This window comes from Semicossyphus pulcher, unplaced genomic scaffold (assembly GCF_022749685.1).
Source record: "Semicossyphus pulcher isolate SPU_LCO1_2020_fin unplaced genomic scaffold, fSemPul1.0.p SCAF_5, whole genome shotgun sequence".
Taxonomy (NCBI): Eukaryota; Metazoa; Chordata; class Actinopteri; order Labriformes; family Labridae; genus Semicossyphus; species Semicossyphus pulcher.
Window position 1 is genome coordinate 33,535,001 of NW_027211726.1, and position 16,979 is coordinate 33,551,979.

General features: G+C 45.8%; 1 protein-coding gene across 8 annotated transcripts in view; it reads right to left on the minus strand.

The window, feature by feature from the left end:
• epb41a (erythrocyte membrane protein band 4.1a) overlaps positions 1-16,979 on the minus strand; it is a 68,578-nt gene that overhangs the window by 38,981 nt on the left and 12,618 nt on the right. For 7 of the 8 annotated variants that reach the window (XM_069681749.1, XM_069681746.1, XM_069681747.1 and 4 more), the window contains exon 1: positions 11,225-11,307. The exons of the other annotated variant lie outside the window; for it this stretch is intronic. The gene's annotated coding sequence lies outside the window, so the exon portion shown is untranslated. Of the gene's footprint in view, positions 1-11,224; positions 11,308-16,979 lie in introns of those variants that run through there. 8 annotated transcript variants of the gene reach the window in all.

Consider the following 16,979-nt stretch of genomic DNA (forward strand, 5'->3'; position numbering starts at 1 on the left):
TACACTCGAAAGTTACTTCCATATTCTGCTGTCCTGAGAAGAGGGCTAAAAACTAAAAGGAGTACGGGAGCCTGAGCGGACAAGCATCCACACGTTTTATTTCCTCTGTTTTCTCGTGATGACGAGTCATTTCAGCTGTTTTTATCTCGACTTGTTTATCTCGTTCTCTCGAGATAACAAAGCTGGTTTTCTCGTGATAACGGGATCAACAACAGGCTGCTCACTGCGATGTCACAAGGCAGGCCATGCTGCCATCGCCCACACTGATGAGGTCAGTCAGTACGAGGTATGATCATCGGACGTCACAGCGGTGCAGCGCTGTTATCTCGAGATAACGAGATAAATACGTCGAGATCTCGAGAAAACGACTGAAGTTACTCGTTATCACGGGGACACAGCAGATAAAAAGTATGTCCGCTTAGGGCTTCCGTACTTCTGGGTTCAGGTTCTTGATTAATGACAGCGATGATGAAGAATTGATCTACAGGCAGACTAAAGTGAGCCACAGCTTCCTCTCAGGAGCACAACAGGCTGTGATCAGTGATGTCAAAGACATAAAGGGACAACAACTATGACTGTGTGAGGTTTAAAAGCTCCCTGTTGTAGGAAACCTTTTACATACAGAGTAATGGGCCCAGTTTGAAAGCACTGACACTTAAAGGCATCAGTCAGTTTGACTGTTGAGAGACAGCTCGTCTTTCAGAGCTCACAGACACAAGAGAAACACACGAGCTGATCAAGTAAGAAGGATTGATTGTGAGAGACGAGCTCTGGAAAAAAGCTTTTAATGGTCAGAGTTCAGACCAGGCTCTGAGTCAGAGTGAGAGGAAAGCTCTAATCAAGGGTCAAAGGTCATAACGGAAAACCTCTCTTACATCATCAATCCAAATAACAAGCAGACTACACAATCTAGCTAACTGACAGGTAAAGCTAAATGCCGCTAAGCTAAACGGAAGATTAGAAGCAGGTGAGCCACCAGACTCCATTCACAAAACCCAGTGATGTTACCTCTCAGAACACGGGAGCTGCTGGTCTGCTGCTGCATCACTGGTTACTTAGTTTGTGTTACTGTGTGATTTTAGTGATGCAATGGTTTGTTCAGAACCAACAGAATGTTTGTGTAACACAAACAAACTAACGAACTGACGCATTGGTGGACTAACAACTCCCACATTCTTCCTCCTAAAATCGCTGTTTTTCTGAATGGAGTCTGGTGTGTGTGCAGAGAGCGATGTAACGTCTGTGTGTGGTTAAAACAATCATCTTCCTCTGTAACAAAAAGGTCTATCTCTGTAGGGATCCTTTCTGTCATGTTGTCACACACTTAGAATAACAATCTGAGCCTGTCAGTGGAAACAACAAGAACTTTTAGTGGACGACCTTTGACCCATTAAGGATTATGTTGCAGCCATTACAGCCTGTTTCACTGCTGCAGGATGAACACATCTACTGGAGTGATTCTAAACTTTCTCAGACACCCAGATTTATAAAAGTAGGGCCCAGAATTCCCCTTTAAAGATCCCCTCTAAACATGTTTAAAACCGACTGAAAGAGAGACGTTTAAAATAACTTTATTAGTTGAATGCACGAGGACAAAGAAACCGGTGTGACTGGAGACAGGGTGTCTGTCCTGTAAGCACAGGAAACATCCGGCTAATCTTAACCATGCATGTAAAAATAACCCCCATCACTGCAGAAGCATGTAAAAATAGACTTTCATCACGTCTCACTACAAAAATAAGATCAGATCCACATTTCACTCTGAGCTGCAGGCTCACTCTCTCTCACACTGACTCTCTCCCTCGAGTCTCTATTAAAATCTACTGTCTCACTCTCTCTCGCTGCTGAAGGCAACACTGAACTCCTGCTGCGATCCTCACCCCTCTGATAGGACAGATCACAGACTCCATTTCCCATCATCCCTCACACCAGCAGCACTCATTGGCTCACATTTACATTCTGACGCCTACACACGCGCGCACACACACACACACACACAGCACAGGAGGTGGGCGGCCACACAAGCTGCAGCTGAAACACAACAACAGTCGGATCGTTGTTGCCACAGAAACAACAACCGAGTCCGACCATGAAGGTAATTAAAGGAACAACAGAGACAGCAACGCAGGAAACAAGGTGTGCAGCAACGAGCTGTGGCTCAGTGGCAGGTCGGGGGTTCGATCCCCGACTGCTACAGCCACATGTCAAAGTGTCCTTGGGCCAAACACTGATCCCCTAATTGTTCCTGGTGGCAGAGCCATCAGGTATGAATGGGCATAGATCTGACTGGTACCTGGGCCTTTGCCATCAGTGTGTGAATGAGACATGTAGTGTAAAAGCGGCTCTGAGGGGTCAGAAGACTAGAAAAGAGACATATAAGTACAGCCCCTTTAAATGAAGCAAGAGGGATCACTTCACCATGAATCTGCTGGCTACTGTTGTTTGATATTAAGAGTAATTTTATCCCTGAAATCTGCTTTACTGTTCGACTAGCCAGCAGTGTGTAAAGTACAGATAGTCACTCTGAATAGGCAGATTACAGAATCAGGTAATACTAACGCTCCCTGAACGAACTGCTAACATCAGCATCAACCTGCCTGCAGAGCTACAAACACAACGCACGACATAAAGACGTCAGAAACATGTGTGAGTGAGGAGGAGCGGGAGAGGGAGGTGGCTGATGAACATGCACTACCAGAACATCCACCCATCATCATACCGCTTATCCTGTTCAGGGTCGCAGGGGGCTGAAGCTGAGAGGCGGAGAGGCGGGGTTTCACCTGGACAGGTCACCCGTCAATCACAGGGCTGACACACAGTGACAGATAACCTTTCACACTCACACCAATGAACCTAACGAGCATGTCTTTGGACTGTGGGAGGAAGCCGGAGTACCTGGAGGGAACCCACGCATGCACGGGGAGAACATGCAGACTGCACACAGAAAACACAACAAAGATGAAACCGTTCAGCGTCTCTGCTGGTGGAGAGACAGGAAGGGGGCGGGACTCGAGGAGCAGCTCCAGTCATGTTTAAGACATAGAAAATGTTCTGCTTGAAATAATAAATTGAGTCTGATGTGGTTTTTCTGTTTAGGTCATTTGTAAAAAAAAAAAAAGGCATCTCCTCCTTCTCCCTCATTAAAAATTCATGAATCTGCATAGGCCCCGCCCCCTTCATCGCAAAAACAAAACACGTCTCTGCCATCGTTTAGCGGCAACGTGTTGAAACCTGGCAGCTTGAAACGTAGTTATTGATTAGCAGTAACGTTAACGTTAGTAGTCAGTTACGATGACGGTAACAGCTGGCTCGAGCATCACTCAAGTGGTTGCCATAGGTTACACATAATGATATGCGTAGCATCACCCCGTCCTTTAACAGGATTGGCTCCTCAGGTTTGTGACGTCTCACACCGGCCCATCTGAACACGTGTTGTTCAGCCTGTCCTTGGCACACTGCAGGTTAACAGCAGACAGGCCCAGCCATGGAGGTGATGCTGATGTCCCTGATATGTCTGGTAGCACATGAACAACAACACATGGAGATGTTTACATGGTTAAACACTGGATTTTACCTGGAGGGGGTCTTAAACACTGAATAAACAATGACCATATGAAGGTCAAAGGTCATCCATCAAAATCACCTGATCACCCAGAGTGCTCATAGGATGTGCGACTCAGCTGTGTGGGATCTTTCAGCACATGTTCAACCTGAGCCCGAGCATGATGACTGTCCCTGACCGGTGGAACAAGCTACTGGACATGCAGGTGGATGCTCCACTAGTGGTCTGGTTCACAAACTACCTTACCGGCCGCCCACAGTATGTGAGACTACATCAGACACCGTGTGGGCAGCACGGGGACACCACAGGGGACGGTCCCGTCTCCCTTCCTGTTCACTCTCTACACCTCAGACTTCAGGGTCCAGTCACAGTCCTGTCACCTGCAGAAGTGTTCAGACGACTCTGCCATCGTGGGCTGTATCAGCAGGGATCAGGAGGCCGAGTGTGCTGGACAGGTTCGTCACAAAGACAAAGGAGCTGGTGGTGGACTTTAGAAGACAAGCACCAGTCCACATCAAGTCAGCTTCAACGCAGCAGAGGTGGACATTGTGAATGAGTACACGTACCACATCATTTATCTCTTTGGCCTGTTCATTAAGAAAACAACAAGAGCTGCCACTCACAGATCCCTTCTCTGCTGGGTCAAAGACTCTCCTCAAACACTGTAATGTCCATCTCTAAATATCATCAACTCAGTGTCACAGGTAAGCGTTCTTACAGTCTGAGACAAGAGCTACCTGACCTTACTCTGTCTCTGGGACGTCTGCTTGACCTACAGGCCTGTTTCTCTGTGAACACTGTGCAAGATGTTCACACACCAAGAGCTTCACACAGCCGCTGACTGGTTACAACACATTCACAGACTGGAGCAGGACACATGTTCTCCACACCTGCAGTCAACATGTCCCAGACCACAGGGACAATGTTCTGGTGAAGAAACATCGTCCTCTCTTGTGCAGGGAGGATTCACACAGTCATCTAGTAGTCTCATTTTTCCATATCTTTGTTTACTGCGGGAATCAGCTGATTTAACCAGAGCTGAGGCTGTTGGCCTTTTTTACCGCACACTTTGGAGGAAGGTCCCAAAGAAAATCTATGTTCCTGCAGAGATCCAAACACAAGTTTCAGATATAACTTTCATACAGCCCCGTGTTTGTCAAACAGAGAGTAAATACATCCTCAGGGTTTAATCTGCTCGTGCCTCCTCATACTCTCTGGTCTGCTGGCAGTGTGAGGTGCACAGATCTGCTGGCAGCCTGCAGAGCTAACAGCACGCCAGCACAGACACACAAACGCTGACAGAGCAGAGAACAGAGGGTGTGAGATCACAGCTCCAGGTGTACCGAGGGCGTGACGTGAACTACACACACAGGACACAAGTTCAGGATCTAATGGATGTTTGTTCAGTCAGCGAGAGGTCTCAGGCTGCAGTTTGGAGCAGGTGTCGCAGAAAACACACGAGTCTGCAGCTTTTCAGTCCAGATCAGCTCCTCCTGTTTACCTCCATATGTTCTCCTGTTTGTGGAGTGAAACCAGGTCTGTGCTCAGGATGAACGAGTCTAAACTTCCCTCTTCTGACAGGTTCATGTCATTCTAACTCTCAGTTTAAATGTTGGCATGCCATGTTGGCATGTTAGCAGAGCAGCTCATTAGCAGCAGAGCAGCATGTTAGCAGAGCAGCATGTTAGCAGAGCATCTCATTAGCAGCAGAGCAGCATGTTAGCAGAGCAGCATGTTAGCAGAGCAGCTTGTTAGCAGAGCAGCATGTTAGCAGAGCAACTCATTAGCAGCAGAGCAGCATGTTAGCAGAGCAGCTCGTTAGCAGAGCAGCATGTTAGCAGAGAAGCTCATTAGCAGCAGAGCAGCATGTTAGCAGAGCAGCTCGTTAGCAGAGCAGCATGTTAGCAGCGCAGCATGTTAGCAGAGTAGCTCGTTAGCAGCGCAGCACGTTAGCAGAGCAGCATGTTAGCAGAGCAGCTCTTTAGCAGAGCAGCATGTTAGCAGCGCAGCACGTTAGCAGAGTAGCTCGTTAGCATCGCAGCACGTTAGCAGAGCAGCATGTTAGCAGAGCAGCATGTTAGCAGAGCAGCTCTTTAGCAGAGCAGCATGTAAGCAGCGCAGCACGTTAGCAGAGTAGCTTGTTAGCAGCGCAGCATGTTAGCAGCGCAGCACGTTAGCAGAGTAGCTCGTTAGCAGAGCAGCATGTTAGCAGCGCAGCACGTTAGCAGCGCAGCACGTTAGCAGAGTAGCTCGTTAGCAGCGCAGCATGTTAGCAGCGCAGCACGTTAGCAGAGTAGCTCGTTAGCAGCGCAGCATGTTAGCAGCGCAGCACGTTAGCAGAGTAGCTCGTTAGCAGAGTAGCTCGTTAGCAGAGCAGCACGTTAGCAGCGCAGCACGTTAGCAGAGTAGCAGCATGCTCAGTGTTCAGGCCCAGTATGACCTGTAGGTCACTGTGTTTTGGCAGCCGTCAGAGCTGCTGAACTGTTGATTAATCATGTTAAACTTCTGAAGAATGTTCGTCACAGTTTCTCAGAGCACAAAGTTCGTTTTACATTTTCTTCTTTTGTCAAACCAACAGGCCCAAACCCAAAGACCCTTCATTTACTGTCAGATAGGACAAATAAAAGCAGCAAATCTCTGTAGTTAAGAAGCTGAAAGTAACAAATGTGGTGGACACATAAAAAAATTATTAATTGATTATTGATGTAGTTGGCAATTAATTTTCTCTCAATCGCCCAATTGATTAATCAACTAATAGCTGCATCCTTAAATCACAGGTAACACAGGAGCAAAGCTGAACATGTACTTTGAGTCAGTGACAGGAAGAGGAAGAGAAAGCAGACCGGCCGCCTTATAAACAGCTGCACTGATTAAAGCAGGTGAAACAAAGAGGCTTTCTGCACGCTGCCCTACAAGTGTTCTGATGTACCACTAAAGTCAGGTGACGTACGCGGAGCACGAGAGGCTGTTTCAGGTGCTGGCTGGGGGTGATGGATGAGTCTAACAAATATGTGTAATCCAGCCGTCTCAGGTCAATGTAGACTTCTTTTTATAATACATAACTCATGTCAGAACTACTTTAAAACAGAAACCTGACATTTTTTTATGCACAGGTTAATTATCAGCCTCTTTAAATGAGGTAACACATGGTGACTGAGCCGATGGCCCACTGATGAAAGCCTTTCATCTGCAGTATATAGTATTATTATGGGCTGGGTGTCTGTGGCGGCGCCCAGTTAGTGACGCGTTTTCCATCAGCCAGCAGTGGTTGGTCTGCCAGAGAGGGTAGGCGGAGCTAAGCGGCTGCTTCTCCACTCTCTGCAAGTGTTGCGAGTAAACAGTAATCTACTATGGCTGAACAAACAAAGAAAAGATGGATGACTACAGATACAACTTCAACAAGAAGTGAAAATCCAAAGAAGAAGAAACAAACTCGACGCTCAGATGAAGCAAACAGTCTGAAAAGGAAAGCGACCGTCAGCCAGGGAAATCAAGAGTTACAGACGGAGCCGACCGTGGACCCTAAATTGGGAAGTGTCCTCCCACACTTACTGCATATCGCCATCAGGTGGGGCGCAAGAGAACGAAACTGAAATCTTCGAGATTGTCAGTTTAACATGACCTGTGTTACGCTGTTATTTCACCTAAACAGTCATTTTGCTGTTAAGCTAGCAGTCGAGTTAGCTTCAGTGTAAAAAACAGAAGAAGCTCCATGCAGGAGCTGTTTTACAGGATTATTGATCATCTCTGTATAAAAACGTCAGTTGTGATAAGCAGTAGTGGTTTATTGGTGGTCTTCTACACATAGGTGTGGTTTAGGTAGGTAGGAGGCGGGGTCAGAACTGACACTTGGGGGTGGTGGCTTTGACACGTTAGCTGATTTCAGTGACACCTGGGGAGAGCGAGGTTTGGTGTGGTTTGGACAGAGAACAAAGAAGACGCCCAGGGCAAGACCTCTCTGGACACAAAGACTGAGAAGACACACACACACACACACACACACACATGTTGAAGGAAGCTTCCGTTCACCCAGACACGTGCAGGTCACATCTCCAGGTCTGATGCAGCACGTCGGGGGAGGCACTCGGTCACAGGCTTGCTAACCTTAGATCACTGTAGGCTTCACCAGCGAGCCGGGTTCAGTGTAGCCGCGTAACATTGCCATCAAACAAAACTGGGGATGAAGGCTACAACCAGAGCAGACAACACACGAGACTGTAATGTTAAGAGTCCTACAGTAAACCAATGACACAATACACTTTAGAAGAGACCCGGCATGCAGACAGTCTTCTCTCGCTCCACAGCAGCCTTCAGATATGTGCTGTAAAGTGTTATAGCTCTGAGGTCAGAGGTCACAGATTACAGCTGATATACGAACATATGGCATCAAACTCACCTAAGGTCACAGTATACATATTTACTGTATCATCTGTGTGATGATTCCCAGGCTCAGAGTAAAAGCAGCACGCGTTTAATGATTTTAAAACCAGACTGAAGTTTGATCTTAAATTTAAACTGAAGCGTTTAAAAGATAAAACACACTTAAGTGTGTGTGTGCGTGTGTGCGTGTGCGTGTGCGCCTGCGCGTGTGCCTGCGTGTGTGTGTGCGTGTGCGTGTGTGTGTGTGTGTGCGTGTGCGTGTGCATGTGCATGCGCCTGCGTGCGTGTGTGTGTGTGTGTGTGTTTCTGCCTGTGGAGCTGTGTCACAGCGCTGTAAGTGAGCTTAAGGTCTGAAAGCCGCTTTAAAATTAATCGTTCCCTGTGTGGGATTAAAGCTGCTGCTGCTGCTGGACAGGAAGCTGGACGTCTATCAGACCGCTGGACGCCTCAACAACCAGCCCCGCCCCCACTCGTCCCACCCGTCCCACCCATCAAACCCCTCCCTCACACACACACTCACACACACAGCCGCTCTGCTGGCACGCGCTCTGGAAACGTCCCAGAAACAGCGAGTCGGTCTGACCCAGATGAAACAGGCAGCGAACATGTGATGAAGAAAAAAGGCCTGAAACACAGAAACAACTGCAGCCTGATGGAGCATCTGTGAGGGAGGGGGCAACGCGGGGTCACAGCACTAACCAGAGCAGGTCTGACCCTAACCCTGGTCCATGAAGGGGGCAGGAGGCCTTCAGCAGCCAATACAAGCCCACCATGACACACTGCTGCAGTTTGGAAGCTTCTCGTTAAAGACAAACACAGTGAGCGGTGAGGAGGAGGCCGTTCAAGACAAATACATGAACCATTGTTAACTACTGAGCACACTGATCGGCTGCACGGTCCTGCCAGTGAGCTGTTTCATATCAACGTATTTGTGAAGATGTTGCTTGTTGCTTAGCTGAGCGCTAACAGGGCAAGAAGCAACCTTACACCAGCCTCACAGGCAAACCAGGAAGTGACCAAATATTCATAAACATGCTGAGGTAACTTTTGTTTTACTGGATTAACATTAAACCTAATCAGTCCCTCCAGGAAGTTGTGATGTAGCGATCACACAAACTCAAACTCAACACATTGCCACAACTTTTCTGCAAGTTTGACCAACCATCCTGTTTCCCTGCGAGCGTGAAGTCAATCATGTCACCAGACGACTTCTTTGATGTTAAAAACATTGACCCTGAGGTCTGCATGTTGTATGAACATCAGAGGATATATTTCACTGTCCTTTTGTTGTGCAGTAAAGCAGACAGCTGGTGAGCTTCATTATCTGACCTAAAGCTGTCTTTAAGGAGACTCTGTGCAGTGATCCATAATAATACATCCAAACTGTGTCTTTTTACACAGTTTTTACTCATTTGAATTGTCATCTTGACATGGAACTCGCCCTCTAGTGGTGTCTGGAGACAAACGCTCGCTCAGCCAACAGATGGTTTTATTGGAGCGTTTGTTGCTCACAGGATGTGCGACGTGTTGCACAGAAAATAAAGCTTCAAAACAGCACAACTTATATTATACATTATAGGCCGCAACAATCACAAACAAGTGCAAGATCCTGGAGGGACTGAATCACATAATGTATTGTAATTCAGTCTGAAATGTTTTACTATGTTCAGTCCATATATTACGCTTTTGGAGTAAACGCGTACAGCAGCCATAACGCTTCCAGAACACATAGAATACTTTGAAGGAAACAGAGAAGGAAACAAATATGATGATAACATTACAGATAGACTTCATGTAATGAAACATAAGAGACCGAGAAGACAGCGGCCGTCCACAGGTGATGAAGGCAGCTGCTGTTGAGCAATAGGCTACCAAAGTCTTTGCCCACGTGTCATATAAATGTGTGAACACTCAAAAAATACACGTGGACCATCATCAAAAATAAACGTTCAGAACTTTTACTTTGAAAGGTTACATTGTTCTACTGTTTTGGAGGGGTGTGGCACCAGACAGGGGAACCCAGGGCACCACGTGTGTTAGGTCCGGCCCTGCTAGAATGCTTGTAGCTCAGCAGCTGGCTTTACGGTGCTTATATCAAGGGCTAACCCGATGAAACCGCTTCGTTCACTCAGACCTCAGGTTCGAAACTGTGGCAGCGCGGTGTGTCTGCGCGCGCATGCGCCCACAGAAAGGCGCAGACTGGTTATAAAGCACAAGCAGCGTGTTAGAAAGAAAGTCCCGGGCGTTAGCAGAGAGCAGAACATCCCTGCTCATGATATCATTGAAGAGTTAAAGTCGCCGCGGGCCACAGTCACCTGCTGACCGCCTGACGCGCCCCCTCCTCGGATACCAAACAACAACAGAAGCCGCTAAAGGACCGAGCCCGGCAGGTGTCTGATCTCTTAGAGGACGCTCATTTATTAAATCTGATTAAACATAAAGAGTGGCTGAAACACGTTTGTTTGCTGTAAAATGTACAAGATTTAAATTGTATTTAGTCTGATGTGGTCTTATTGATTAATTTACTTTACTTCTTTTTCTTTAGTATTTCTCCAAAGTGAACTAAAACGAATTTCTCACACTGTTTAGCCCTCAGAGTCTTTGTTTGAATGAGTTTCATACATGCTGAATGAGGAGATGTCTATTTAAAGAGAGTACACTGTACGTTTAGAAGAAGAAGAATTATATCCATAATTAATTTATAAAGGCTGTAGCACTTCTCTCAGTGACAGAGTAGACTCACTCAAAGGACTCATCCACGGACTGACCCTGGATCAGCCGCACGTTCAGTCCACAGTCTCCATGATGACTCTATAGCTGCTGAGGAGCAGATGACAGCGAGCACACAGCTCCTGTATCTCTGAAGCTGATCACAGCTGCTGCAGGAGGCGCGAGCAGAGGATGAGGAGGATGATGAATAATAATAATAGTAATAAACTAATCACACGAAAAGATCCGATCGATCGTTGTAATCATTTATCCTGTGAGAGAAACACGAACGCGTCGCTGTTTACGTGAATCTGAGCATCACATCTGATCCCGTTCACATCATCACAGCATCGCTCTGCTCTCACACATGACGCTCTGATAATGAAACATTCATTTACACCCTTTGTTACAATAATTCCTGTTTTCCATCTCCGTCTCTTTCATAATAAAAGCCTCGCGCGCGGCGCGGGGAACAATAAAAGGGGCGGTAGGTGTACCTGTCTGCAAATGGCGCTGAATGTGAAATAATGTCAACAAACGTTCAGAGATGTTCCGGTTAAAAGGCTCACTCACCGCTGAGCTCAGATCATCCAGCAGAAACAAAGATGCTTTAAAAATCCGCACACAAAATCCCAGCGATCATCAGACAGACAGAGAAGACCATCCGCGTTATCAGGCGGCTTCAACAATGTGTTTAGGTACCAGCAGCAAACGGTGCAGGCGCGCTGTGCCCTCAGTGCGGTCTGACAGGCAGCCAGAGGAGGCGCAGTGTGTTTCCTCTGTCCTCAGCTACACTCACACTGCTTCCTCAGCAGGTGGAGGAGCACAGGAAGCAGTGACAAAAAAACACCTGAAAAAGTTACCTTCACATTTCCCTCCATGACTAAGACTGAACAAAGAATGAAGGTTTTGGTGTTAATTACAATCGATAAGTGACATTTCTTCTTTATATGAATTAAACTTAAATTATTACCGAAGCCCTGAGCGGACATGCATCCCAACGTTTTATCTTCTCTGTTTTCTTGAGACTGTTTTCTTGAGATCTCGACTTATTGATCTCCACATATCAAAGCTGGTTTTCTCGTGATAACGGGATCATTTTGTGTGGCTGTATAAAACAGACCAACAGGCTGCTCTCTGAGATGTTACAGAGCCGGACATGCTGCCATCGCCACACTGATGAGGTCAGATCAGAGATACGACCTATGATCATCTGATGTCACGGTGCTGCAGCGCTGTCATCTCGAGATAATAAGATCAAGAAGTGGAGATCTCAGAAAACAACTGAAAATGGAGTACATGAAACATGTATAGATGCATGTCTGCTTTAGATTAATCAAGGCTAATAAAAAATATGAAATAACTGTATTGCCTAAGTATGAACATTTGAGAATGATTTGAATGAATGATTTCTTTCCTCTGTGTCAGCCTGTCACGTGTCCTCTCAACATGTTCTTCTACAACGTGATCACTTTAATTTAGAGACGGCTCATTTAACCAGTCAGTGGTGCGTCCACCTCGCTGAGCAGACCCTGCTGTTGAGCTGGAGCCAGTGTTTACTGAGTTTAACAACAAACATGAAAAAGTCTGTCATTATTCTGAGGGCAGACAAACACATTAACCACATGTATTATTCACATCAGGAAACAGAACTTCACATCATGTTGGTAATAAACACATTTAATGTAAAGATGTTTAAATGAATCTTCAGGGAACAAAATATCCAGGCTGACACATCCCGCCTGTAAGACAGCACAAAGGGCTCACACACCCTTCAGCTGCCCCTCTTTTGGTACAGGGGGGAGGGGCTTTATATGTAATAAGAAAGTGTATTTGTGGAATCAGCCAATGGGAGCAGAGATGCTGCGGACTGGACCAATCAGAGCTCAGAGAGATGCTGCTCAGGCTCCATCAGTAACCAAGGATCCTGTGGCTTACAGATCGATGCTTCCATTTTCCCTGATCAGAGACAGATTATGAGGAGACAGCAGAGGGACTGAAGGCTTTAAACATTCATGTTCTTTATTCATGAAGACGTGAAGTCAGCTTTCAACATAAAGCAGCCTGTGTGGAGGATTATCATCCGTCCTGTGTGCTTACATAAGACTCATTGTGAGTGCATGTCAAACACGCTCTGTGATCACTAAGAACCTCTGAATAATGAACTACAATAAAAGAACATCACAACACTACAAAGATGGAGGGTGTTGCTTCAGTGTACGCCGTGCTGCAGAGGATGAAGGCTCTCTCATCCTTAAAGGAACATTTAAACATATCGCACGTGTTCACTTTCTGTCTTTCACTCCTTCATGTCGGTGTGAAAGGCAGCGCTGGAGTCAGGATGTTGTTAGCATAGCTTAGCATAAAAACAGGAAGCTGGGGTAAAAAAAACAAAGTTTAAAAATACACCTTCCAACACTGCTTACAGCATACTCACAGCACCGCCATCTGATGACTCATGTCAGGGCTTCCTGATCGATCATTCACTATAGAGACGATCAATAGTGTAAATTCAGGGTCACTTTGGACACATGTCTAATTAAACAACATGTTTGAAACTTTATAAGGTACCGACAGCTACATTAGCATTCAACCAATTCCTAGCTAATATTACTATTAGCTAGCTTACATTACGGTTAGCTAGGAATTCAAGCCTTTTCTGTTGTATTATGTAACACTGTGAAGCGGTTTAATGCTAATGTTAGCTTTTATCTAAGGGTAGCTAATTGATGATCACATATTTTGTTGAAACTTGAAATATGAACAGATATTCCTCCAGACTTTCCACAAAAGAGCGGTGAAATGATACTAATCTGTCAGATTAACTATGTTTATAATATCTGTAAGACTGGAACACAGCTGAGGGCGGCACAGTGGTACAGTGGTTAGCACTGTTGCCTCACAGCTAGAAGGTTCCTGATTCAAATCCCAGTCTTGACGTAGAGGGCCTTCCCCCCGTCAAGACCTACTGCTGACAGTCGTGAACAGATAGGTCTGATAATCATGTGTTTGTCTGGTACTTTCTGCAAAGACCAGGACGTGTCCTCAATGACGGCTACAGCTGCAGACTCTGCACAACAGTACTGGTGAGATTTACTGATACTGAGAGCACAAAAGACAAGGTCCAGGAAGTCTTGCTTGATAACTCCCTCACTGATGGTGAGGACGTAGACCTTCTGGGTCGTTTATTCACCAGTATGGCCAAAGAAAACATTTATTACATCATTTTATCTCATAAAAGTCTTCCTGCACTTTTTGTACCTTTAAGGCTGCTGTTATTTTTCAGTGTTAAATCTGAGGTATTAGCAGAGCGGAGGACGAACGGTGAGTGGAGACGTAACTAAAACAATCACTACAGTCATTGAAGTTTCCATACCTGTGAACTTTAACCTCAGACCAACACAAGAAGCTGTTCTGCTGTTAAACACGCCGGCGTGCGGGATCCTTGCTGTTTTTTCGGTAAGTTAAGTGTTTGTTTGGGTTAGCGGAAGTGGCTACGGCGGCGGCGCCCGCTGATCTCTACTGCGCAGACTCTGGCTCCGTATGACATCGCCATCGCAAGATGGCAGCGCCTATCACAGGGGCTGTTTTGGCATCACTCTCATACAATGGGAGCAGATGGAGACATGCTGTCCATCTATACATTCAGTCATTGGTCGTATCAGACAAAGAAAAGATGAAGCACTTGTGTTTGCTGAATGTCTGAGTGTGTCTTGTTCCTCTTGAATGAAACTGTAGTTTACATGAGGAGGACTGTGTTTCATGTTGGACCCTCAGAGTTCAATGTTTCCAGATGTAATGGAGCAGATCCACCTGACGTGAGGCGGAGGTTGGTTTCGATTCATCTTTTAAATATAAAATATCTTTCTAACATTATTGTATTTTCTGACCCTTTACTTTAACATGAAACATGCAGATCAGCATCAACGAGCAGAGCCTGCACAAAGACGCTCACAGCGGAGCTTCATGAGCGCAGATATGGATCCGCTCTGTGACGGCAGCGTTGGTGTAATTGGCGTATCTAAGCCACTTTACTGTTTTTGTCTGAGGAGCTTTCTGCTCAGCACATCGTCCCTGCTTCAGTCTGTACAGTCACATCTCCTCAGACACACACACACTCCTTCCCCCATCACACACAAAGGACCCCCTCCCCCTCCACCATCACTCCCCCTCCCCCAGTGTGAGGGAGCAGGTGCTGAGCCAGACCGTCTGCTGAGGTGAAGAGCCAGCAGGAGCACAGCGGCTCCCCAGAGAGGAGCACCACAATCCAACACCCACACCCCCCCACATGTCCACCTCCCCCTCCTGCAGAGAGAAACCAGTTTATCACAAAACATGTCCAGTATGAATGAGGTCTGGTTCAGAGGGAGGGACAGAGTACAGAATCACTGTAACGCTGTGCTGCCAGACAAAGTTCAAGCCCATGAAAGTGTGTCTGAAATTCTCCTGCAGATCCTCAAGCTGTGGAAGAAATGAGGCTCAAGTCTGCTGGAAGATACAGACACCGTGTCTGACTGTCAAACAGTTAGTGAGAAGGATTCAATGTGTTTGTCCATCTGCGTGAGGATGTTAGCTCAACAAAATGAGGGACCGAGTGAGAGAGTAGCAACAGAAAGACTAATGTACGGTATGCGTGCGTGCGTGTGTGCGTCGTTGTGCGTGTTGACTGCGCTGATTAGCTCAATCAGCTGGAGATATACACGCAGTCATTAAACAGACAGCGGAGACAGTAGATTTAAGTGCTGAAAACGTCCCTCTAAGTCGTGCTCATTTTGAGGTGTGAACGTGTTATCAGCAGAAGAATGATCCTGTGAGCATGTAGAGAGTCTGCTGAACGCGTCCATGTGTTTTTGATGTCTGTGATGTCAGAAATGTGGACCCCACAGCGAAATACAAAAGTGCTTCTGAGCGGTTCACTCGAGGAAGCTGAAGTCAGATTAACATTACAGTAGATGGAGAGTTTTTCAGCGCTCCTGGTGCTTTGAAGCTCTTCCTGCCAAAACTGTGAATCTGTTCTGCTTCAAAGGTTCATCAGTGGTAGAGAAGAAGATTTCCTACATTTTGATGTGTTCATTATGTGTGTGGAGTGAACATTGTGGGCTTGGGAGAGGGAAATGTTAAAAAAGGTTTTTAATCTTTGACCCTCTCTACACTCTTACGATGACATCACACACTCTACCCGGCGCAACACACACCCATTATAAAATCTGAAAACAGCCGAAAACATCTTAACATTTAGAGCCTTATCATTCAAAAACTGTAAGCGATATTTAAAAAGCTAATAACACATGAGTAGTTGAAAGAATTGTGAACATTTTAAAGCTAAAATGAAGTCTGTGAGTGAAAGTATGCTGAAGATATAGCATTTCAAAGTTGAGGCCAAGTTGAAGATTTTTCCCATCAAAAAGTAAAAAATGTAGAAATGTGAGAAGTGAGAGCAAACAAGTGAGCATGTCCTGAAGAGCTGACAGTTAAACAGTGTCTGAGGCTGGAAGTATGCTGAAGGAGGAGAATAAGCGTTAGTCAGTCTCAACAGGAGAACTCTGCATGATCCTGAAGGATGTTAAAGCCTTGGTATAATGCCGTAGTGCTTTCTTTGGGTTTTTATTTAACCACTTCTTAGCTAACATTACCACGAGCTAGAAGCTGGCTGAATGCTCACATTACCTCTTGATTTTGTTGTAGGATACATTAGAAAAGGCATACATTCCTAGCTAACCATAAAATAGCAAGGTAGTGGCTGAATGCTAACGTGCTGTTGTCTGCTGGTAGCTAACGGGTTAAAATATATATTTTTATATTTTTACAAACTGAAGTCTGTTAAGCCTTTTCAATCATTGTTTAACTCCTTCAAATGTAGTATTCAACCGGTTCAAAGGTCATTTTAGCTTGGCATTAGCTGAATGCTAGTATTAGCTGCTGTCTTATGGTAGCTAATTGGTTATCAAATATGTTTTAACTCAAAATATGTCCAGATGTCTCTTCATGTAGTCCTTTCAACCTTGAACACAGCACTATGACATTTTGACAGTGTTTGAGCTTCCCACCCTGAGTGTGATGTCAGAGGAAGATGGCCGCCATGTGAATATGGTTAATGCTAAGTTGTTAATGGTAAAAGTATTTAACTTCAAACCCCCTGAACAACATTCAGCACTGTGGCTACAGTTGGTTGGTACAGTTGGTCGTGCAGCTTTACATGGTGCACTCGAGCAGTCAGAGGATGCACGATCTTGGTTGCATCTTGCTTTAAAGTGACGACTAAACTTTTCTGTGAACTTGTGATGTCCAGACTGTACCGGAGTGGCTTCATGTGAGAACACAAATGTCC